This window comes from Lathyrus oleraceus, chromosome 1 (genome assembly GCF_024323335.1).
Source record: "Lathyrus oleraceus cultivar Zhongwan6 chromosome 1, CAAS_Psat_ZW6_1.0, whole genome shotgun sequence".
NCBI lineage: Eukaryota > Viridiplantae > Streptophyta > Magnoliopsida > Fabales > Fabaceae > Lathyrus > Lathyrus oleraceus.
The window spans coordinates 210292406-210301012 of record NC_066579.1 but is presented as its reverse complement, the minus strand read 5'-3'; the positions used below and the strand labels follow the sequence as shown (position 1 = coordinate 210301012).

Below are 8607 nucleotides of genomic sequence, written 5' to 3'. Positions count from 1 at the left end.
TAGAAGTAAGGTTTTATATGGCCAAACTTCCCACAATGATGAAACTTCCATCTTTAGGTCTTGATTCCTGAATAAACCTCTTGACACCCTTGTTGATGTTGGGACATTTGATTTCACATATATTATTTCAGTTGTCCTTTGGGTGGAACAAAGTTCATTGCAGGACCTTTTCCTTTGTTCATTCCTCCTTGATAGTCATAACATAAACCTTTAGCATTTCCAGCATTCTTACCAGTTTGAAGAATTTCATCCAATACATCTGAACTATTGTTAAGCATTCTCACAAACTTAGTCATATTGTCAATTCTTGAATTGAGCAGTACAAATTCCTCCTTCAGACAGAGATGATAGAGAGATGCTCCACTTTCTCAGCCTGTAGTTGATCAATAGTTTTCTTTTGATCTTCTCCCAGTTTACATACTTATTCACTTCTCAGGCGCAATTCTTTGTAGGATTCAACAAGTTCTTTAAAGGTTAGATCTTCTCAGTCAGAGTCATCATCTGAGTCACAAATTCCAGTCAGGGCAGTAACCTGTTTGGTAAGTTCCACTTCTGGATCACTTTCAGAATCAACTTCTGACCAAGAGACACATAGACCTTTCTTCTGCTTTTTGAGAAATATCGGGCATTCAACCCTCATGTGACCAAACCCTTGTAAGACCCCAATTTTCACCATAAGATCCCTCATGTTATCTCATCATATGCATTGGCTTTGGGATCACACCTTGGCATCCTTCTTACCCCTTATCCATTGGGTTTATATTGAGAGAGATAACCAATCACATTTGATTATATCATACTTTTTTTTCCTTTTTCTACTAACCAAAATACCAAAGTATGTCTATATATAGCTTTGATTCTTTTGTAGGTAGTGTGTGTATCCACCAATGCCTCATCAAGCTCAAAACTAGGGTTTGAGACCTTCAGTGCAAGGAGATCAATCAAGAGATGGTTCACAATGGTTCTAAGCATCATATATGGATCCACATGTTCTTCATTTATTATTTGGATCAAGAAATCATCAAGAGTTTGAAGCTTGTTTGCCTTGGAAACCCTAGTTCATTTAGGCATCTTGTGTGACTTTCTTAGCAAGTTTCTTCAACAATTGGTCAAATATTTCAAGGGATAATTCATTTCACATAATCTTATACATATATGATCCTACATGACTCCTAAATATCAAAATAAATTCAAGTTTGCAAGTTGGTTACCAGAGAAAGTCAACTGTTCAAAACTGGGGTTCACTAGACCCTATCTCCTACAATTTTGGTCATATGAAAATGATTCCAAGAGAAACGTTACTACTTATCACATTAAAAACAACTTTAATGTTGATATCAAGAGCTAGTTTTGCTTTGAAAGTCATTTTTTATGGTGAAAGATTATAGGTCATTTTGTCTGTGCCCTAGTTAGGAGGACAACTTCTAAGGACGATAACTTGCTCACTGTTTATGATATGAAGTCCATCCAAGTTTCATGATCAATTTAAAGATGTCCTCTCCAACTTTGATTATTTGATAAGTGTTAAATTTAACTTGCAAGGGAATGTCCCAAGAGGAAACATTATAGGTCATTTTGGGCCATTACCATTGAACAAGTAATTTTCCTCAACTTCTAAAATGAATAAATCCTTCATGCCAAATCCAAATGAGGTCAAATTTATGATAATATTGAATAGGATTGAAAGAGATACAACTTTTATGAAGGAACCATTTCCATTTGAAACTCATAGCAAAAGTTATTCAAGGTGGAAGAAGTGGATATTTGACTTGGTACTTAGAAATATTTCAATTATGTTTGATTTCTCAAACTCCCACCTCAAAATTCACCAGGATCCAAGTTTCAAATGGAAAAGTGTTCAACATGAAAGTTGTTCCCCTTGATGTCACATTTCCAAAAAGTAAAGATCACTTCATTTGGATAAGATTTGGAGGATTTTCGCATGGTTACTCTTCTTGGTCCCATTTGGAGGAATCACATAATCATTTCTCAAGTACAATTGCATGGCTTCATGTTAAGCTTTCAGAATCATTCATGATCATTTGTGGACCTATTCTAATCATCTCACGGGCCTATCACACGCCCATGCAAGCATGCACTAACATTTCCAATTTTGGCCAAATTTTCAAGTGTGTGAAAAACAATGTAAAACCCTATAAATACATGACCATTGTGATCAGAATGAGGATCCTTCTTGCCCAAGCTTTGAACCATTGCCTCCCTAACCTCTATTAAAGGATAAACTTGAGGATTTCACTTAAAATTGAGTTTCAAATCTCCTTCTGTTTTGAGATTGAAACTCCAAGAATCCAAACCTCTCTTTGATTAATTTCACTTCCTGCAAGCTTCTAGAGTCAAGCCAAGCCAAATTGGAACAAGATCAAGCTGATTGGAACCTCCCCGAAGGTGCGATTTCAAAAACTTCTCTTCTTCGATTCTCCCTCGTTTCTCATCTATTTTGATTGATTTTTGGTTTGCTGAAGTCCTACCAATATAGGCAACAAGATTGAGTTGTTTTGAGGTCAAATCGAAGTAACTCAGTTCATGATCCTCAAAATTCAAATACATGTATCTTTCAATATACCTGGAATTGGAAGAAATTGAGGCCAAATTCGAGCTCCTGAGCATTTTTCCTTTAAAACCACGTCCACACTTTTTATTTTGGTGAAGGTTGGTGGTGGACCAGTCCGATGAGGTCCACCGGAGAAGAAGACCGGAGCTAGGGCTCCGGTGGTGCGTTAGCAATCTCCTAACCTTCAGATTCATTTAAAATGTTCTAATCCTGACTGCTCCTTGTGATTACCATCCCTATGACGCGTTAACTGAGGTGTACGATATGAAGCACACGCTTGGCCATCAGATTTGCCACCTCAATTAATGAGGGAGATCTGATGGCCATTGTTTTTTTGTATTTTATGAATTTCCATTTAATTCACTTATTTTATTTAATTCATAGAAATTTTATTTTTAATCCAAAAAATATGGGACTTTCACCAAAAATCTTTAAATATTTTTCTCTTCCATATTTTAAATTAAAATCATTTTTTGGATTAATTTTGGTAATTTTCATGAGTTAAATGTTTTTGTGCATATTTTTAGTTGTTTAAAAATACTTATGACTTTTAAAAAATTATGAATTTTTTTGTCTAATGTCTTTTGACCTTGTTTGACCTAGGATAAATCCCTATGCCATTTATTTGGTGATTTAAAGGGATTTGAGGTTTTGACCAAATTAAAATGCATTTTAATTCATTTTTGAATTGATTTTTAATTGATTAAATGTTTGAAAATTATGTTGAGCCATTTTTATGGTCTTGTGATGTTTGACTTTCTGTTTGGGCCTTGGTCATGGTTGATTTGACTTTTGTTGGATCAAAACCATTGGATTTAGGGGATTGATGAAATGTACATTTCATCTCCCAAAATGAGTGGATGGTTTTGATCAGATGAAATTCCTCTCACGATCAATTTATGTTTCTATCTCCCTCTCCCTCTTCATCTTTATCCCTAATCTTTCCCATTCCCTCATTGGACCAATGAAATCTCTAATGTCTAAATGTTAATTGATTCATCAATGACCTTGTGTCAGATGAATCAATACAAGTATGACTGAGATAGGTCCCTCCCATTTTATTTTAGTGTGTGGTATGATTTAGGAGTTTGGTTCTTTGACCAAATCTCTAACATGCACTAACACCTATATTTTTATTGCCCAACGTCATATAGTTGTGATTTCTATATAAGTCCAATTATGATTACTTAACATAGAGCTAAATTTGACCCTCAAGGCATAACATTCTAGTAAGTGAGATTGTAAGCCTCCCATTCTTCATGGCAATGTGTGGAGACTTGAACTTTTTTCCTTTCATGAGAGTTAGTGGCATACTTGTTGAATTATCCAAGTTGGAGCCTTTCTCATGGATGATGTCTTGGTTCAGGGATCCATACTTGTGAATGAATGGTTGAGTGTTCTCCAAAGAATGACTTAATCAATTAAAACTAAACACTAACATTTGACTAACCATTGACTAACTTTTATTCATTATGCTTTTACTTTCAAGCCATTTACTTTATGAAATTTAAATTTCAGTCATTTATCATAGTTATAGTTAGTTCCATCAAGAATAGGTGGTCTGTTCACAAAGCCTAATTCTTTTCCCATTGTACCAGAAAGTATCTTCCCTGAATCTCACCCAAAAAGATAACAGGATGCCTGCTCTGATACCAATTGAAATTCTAGTATGCAGATATCAAACGTCCTATGAGATGTCGAGATACTGATATCTGAATAGTAACATGACAACTTACATATAGAGGAACATTAAATAACATAATACACAAAGTTGTTAACCCAGTTCGGTGTGTAACAACACGTACACCCGGGGCTACCAAGCCAGGGAGGAAATTCACTAAGTAGTATTAGTTTGTAGGCCTTCTACAAACTACCTCCAATTTACAATTAACAACCTAATCACTACCCGTGCCTAACTTCTACCTAAGACTCTCCTAGGTGTGAGACCCTTCTCACCTCCCTATCAATCACAACAGTGATATTTAAACACTTACAAGAAATTCAGAAGACACACAATTACTCAATTCTTAAAAGCTTATGAGTGCTTGACAATGCTTATAACCAATCAACACGGTCCTACTCATACATCAAGATATTATTTGAGAGGCTCACAAATAACACAAACACTCAAACCCGAATACGGTCAACTATCTTCTCTTCTTCGTGCTTCATTAGGTTTTGAGACATTTTATTTATAGCCATAAGATGCACTAGATCCGGGCCTTGTATTCCATGAGCACCAACTGCACAACATTAGGTTATAAATCAAAAGTTTCATAAAATGTCTTAACATTTAGGAAATAGGATCTATTAACCACAATTTGAATATCTGATTCCTCAATCACGAACGTCACAAGGGAAAGCTTAATATTCCTAGAATATTCTGTAAGTTAACCATACAAACTTACCAAGGTAAAACCTGTTTCAGACAAATGTGTCACAACCATATGTTAGGACATCTTATTCAACATGTGGCAGCTAAGTTAGTTTTACCAAAATTACTGCCAATCAAAACAATAAGGAATTAACAGTTCTCATACTGACCCTTATGAAGTATTCACCTCGGGAGTCCGTACTACTCAACCATCATCCTATCTTATGTTTTCAATCTAGACTCGGGTAGAGAGTCTTTCCCACAAGTTTTACAATTAGAGTATCCAAGTACCACAACATAATGGAACCAAAATACAATAGATTATATCAATATAAAAATAAAGATAACAAAGCAATAAAGGAGAGCCACACAAGCAATAAAGAAAAGCCACACAAGTAAACAAACAAAGGCATACAAACGACCTAACTAGGCTTGACTCACTTAGGGAACCAGGTTCCCTAACAGAGTCCTGATCTATCGCACCTCAAAAAAATGAGAACATGACTTAGCGAAGGGCAATCTCACACTCGCAGGATGGACTGAACAGAGTCGCCACCGAACTTTATTTATTCCTAAAAAGGAAAGGGAAAATATTGATAAAACCCAAAAAAGAATGATAATGATATTGGTTGTCGCAACCAAAGCAGGGTTCGGGAGTAAATTATGCAAAAGGAAGGTATTAACATCCTTCACGTCTGTTGTACTCAACGAGAACCATTAGGTTAGTTGTGCGTGTTAGTGTTAGCTTAGAAATGTTAGACTTCCTGATTTATTAAGAGGGGAAAAAAGAATAGGAACGAAATAAAAGAGAAACTATTTTTGTATTTTTTTTATTAATGTGCGAAGAAAGGGAACTAAAGCTAAGTTTTTTATTAATGAGTGATAACGTGAAAATGAATCATGTTTTTAGACTCATTTGCATGTTATTTATCGTTATTTTACTATGTTTTGTCACTATTACGTCTTGTTATGTTCGTGTTTCAGGTACTTGTTAATTATGGAGCATATGCGTGTACGAAGTGGAAAATGGAGCGAAATGGTGAAGAAAAGTGCAAAAATGCAGCATTCTGGTGCATGGTGTTTGCCATGGCACCAGAACACGTCAACCTATTCATTAAAGCTCATGGTGACCACCATGATCCTTGTGGGGACCACCATTTGCCTTCAGAAACAGAATACGTGGAAGTGGGTTTGACTCGCTCCTTCCCACTTCCCTACTTTTCCTCAACTACCTTGGAACATGAATTAAGAGGTTTTACAGTGTTGTAGCCCTATATAAGACGCTCTTGTACCTAGTTTTCGATATCTGGAGATATAGGCGAAGCGCTGTCAGTTTAGTTTGAGAACAAATTATATTTTCAAGTGATAATCACTCGATTGAGCGATTACCACGGACTAGTCTTAGGATTTGCTTGTACTCTTGGATCAACAATCTTGTTGTTATAATTGAAGTTTATTCCAGTTCCACTTTTACTTCCAGTCCCGCATTTATTTTCCTGCATTTACAGGTTCTTTATTATATCACTTTATTATTATTGGTATTGTATTCTGTAATTGTTTAAGCATGTTGTTTTCAATTGAAATTACTATGTTTAAGATAATTTCAATTAAGTTCATGTCTAGCTAAACCGTTTTGAGTCCGGTTTGTGAGGACCATCATTTCCAACGGGACTCGGTAATGAAATTGGTTTAAAGTCTTTATTAAATTTTGTTTTGGTCTTTGTTTCTAAGTTAAATTAATACGATTTGTCACAAGAGTGAGAATCAATTAAGGTTCGAGCCGGCACTACAAGAGCGTGGGGGTCGAACCAGATAGTAGGAAGGGGACATCGATCCTAAAGAGGGCAAGAGCGTTTTAGGCATCGATTAGGATTTGTTCAGTTTTCAAAAGGCGTTTCTTAATTAAAATGGGTGAGAGAGAGAAAAATATCATGGTTAGGGAACATGACTTTATTCAATAGCTCGAGAGTATGAGGTTTAGTCTTAAACTGATATTTTCTACTGAACATGATTTAACCTTAAGTCTGAGTCAATCCGTTGCAGAGTCCCTGAGGTGCGCGGAATCCACATCCCGATCTCTCTCTCTTTTTATTATCATATTTTCTAAGTTAACTTTAATTTCAGTTTTTATTCATCTAATCAAATAAATCGTCTGCCTTAGCTTTACATGACACCAATAGATAACATTAGTTTGATTATTAATCCCTGTGGGTTCGATATCTTTTAAAACCACGCGATAGACTGTGCACTTGCAGTTAGTAACCTGGCAGACTTATATAGTCACACGATCAAGTTTTTGGTGTTGTTTTCGGGGACTAATTTAGTCAATATTATGATTCCGTTGTTGTGCAGTATAGACTAAGGCAACTTTTATTTTATTTACCCCTCTAAACTGTCAATTGTATGCCAAGCACTCGCTCACAAGGCGAAGAGCTAGAACAACCAGTTGACAAAGTCGAGCATTTTATTAACTTACAACACTGAATTCACAAATTCCGAATTAAGTACAATCTTCCTTTTCCAAAATCATAATCATAATCTGAACCAGTTATAGCTGAGGTACCACAAGACCGTTCTCTTAAGTATTATGCTCTTCCTTCGCAGGAGGAACCACATAACATCATTGTTGCCCCTGCCATTGAGCAAAATGATTTCGAATTAAAAATTTTGTTGTTATCAATCGTACAACAGAACCAGTTCTCTGGTAGTCCTACATATGATCCGAATCTTCATTTATCAGTGTTTATGCAGTACGCAGACACAGTAAAAGCGAATGGTGTCAACCCCGAAGAAATAAGACTATGTCTTTTCCCTTTTTCTTTAAGAGATAGATCTAGAGCTTGGATCCAGTCTATACCATCAAACTCTGTCACTACACGGGACGAGTTGAAGAATGTTTTCTTAGCGCAATATTTTCCACCAAGCAAGACTGCTATGCTAAGAGCCCAAATCAACGGATTTAAGCAGAAAGACAATGAATCTCTTTTCGATGCTTGGGAGAGATACAAAGACATGATGAGACTTTGTCCACACCATGGGCTTGAGCAATGACTCATTATCCATACTTTTTATAATGGTCTTCTGTATAACACTAAGATGAATTTAGATGCTGCAGCTGGCGGCGCTTCAATGAATAAACCATACGAAGACGCCTATCAACTCATTGGAAACATGGCGCAAAACCATTTCCAATGGGGAGGTGAGCGAAGTTCTACAAAAAAATCAACTACGAAGTCCAGAATGTACGAAGTGAATGGCATAGACCACGTCAATGCTAAAGTGGATGCTCTTACTCAAAAGATTGAGAACTTAACCATAATCCTAATAGCTGCCGTAGATGCTGTGGCACCCAACAACAAATTATGCAGAACCCCTGGGCACACTAATGTTGAATGTTAATTATTGGTTGGTATTCATACCGACCAAGTAAAATATGCCCAAGGAAACCCATATTCCAACACCTACAATCTTGGATGGAGAAATCATCCAAACTTTTCTTATAAAACAACAATGCTTTGTTTGCACCAAACCCAACACATGTTGTACCCATAGGTTATCAAAAAAGAGCCCCTGCTGCTCCACAAGCAACTAGAAAGTCAAAACTCGAACTCATGATAGAAAACTTTATGAATGCCCAAGTCAACAAAACAAAGATTTCGCT

The 8607-nt window shown here is 36.2% G+C and overlaps 1 non-coding gene across 1 annotated transcript; it reads right to left on the bottom strand.

The window, feature by feature from the left end:
• Window positions 1-7880: 7880 nt before the first annotated feature.
• Window positions 7881-7987, bottom strand: LOC127116338 (small nucleolar RNA R71). Its single transcript, XR_007801289.1, has one exon. It is a non-coding gene; the product is annotated as a small nucleolar RNA R71 (small nucleolar RNA).
• Between the last annotated feature and the right edge of the window lie 620 nt (window positions 7988-8607).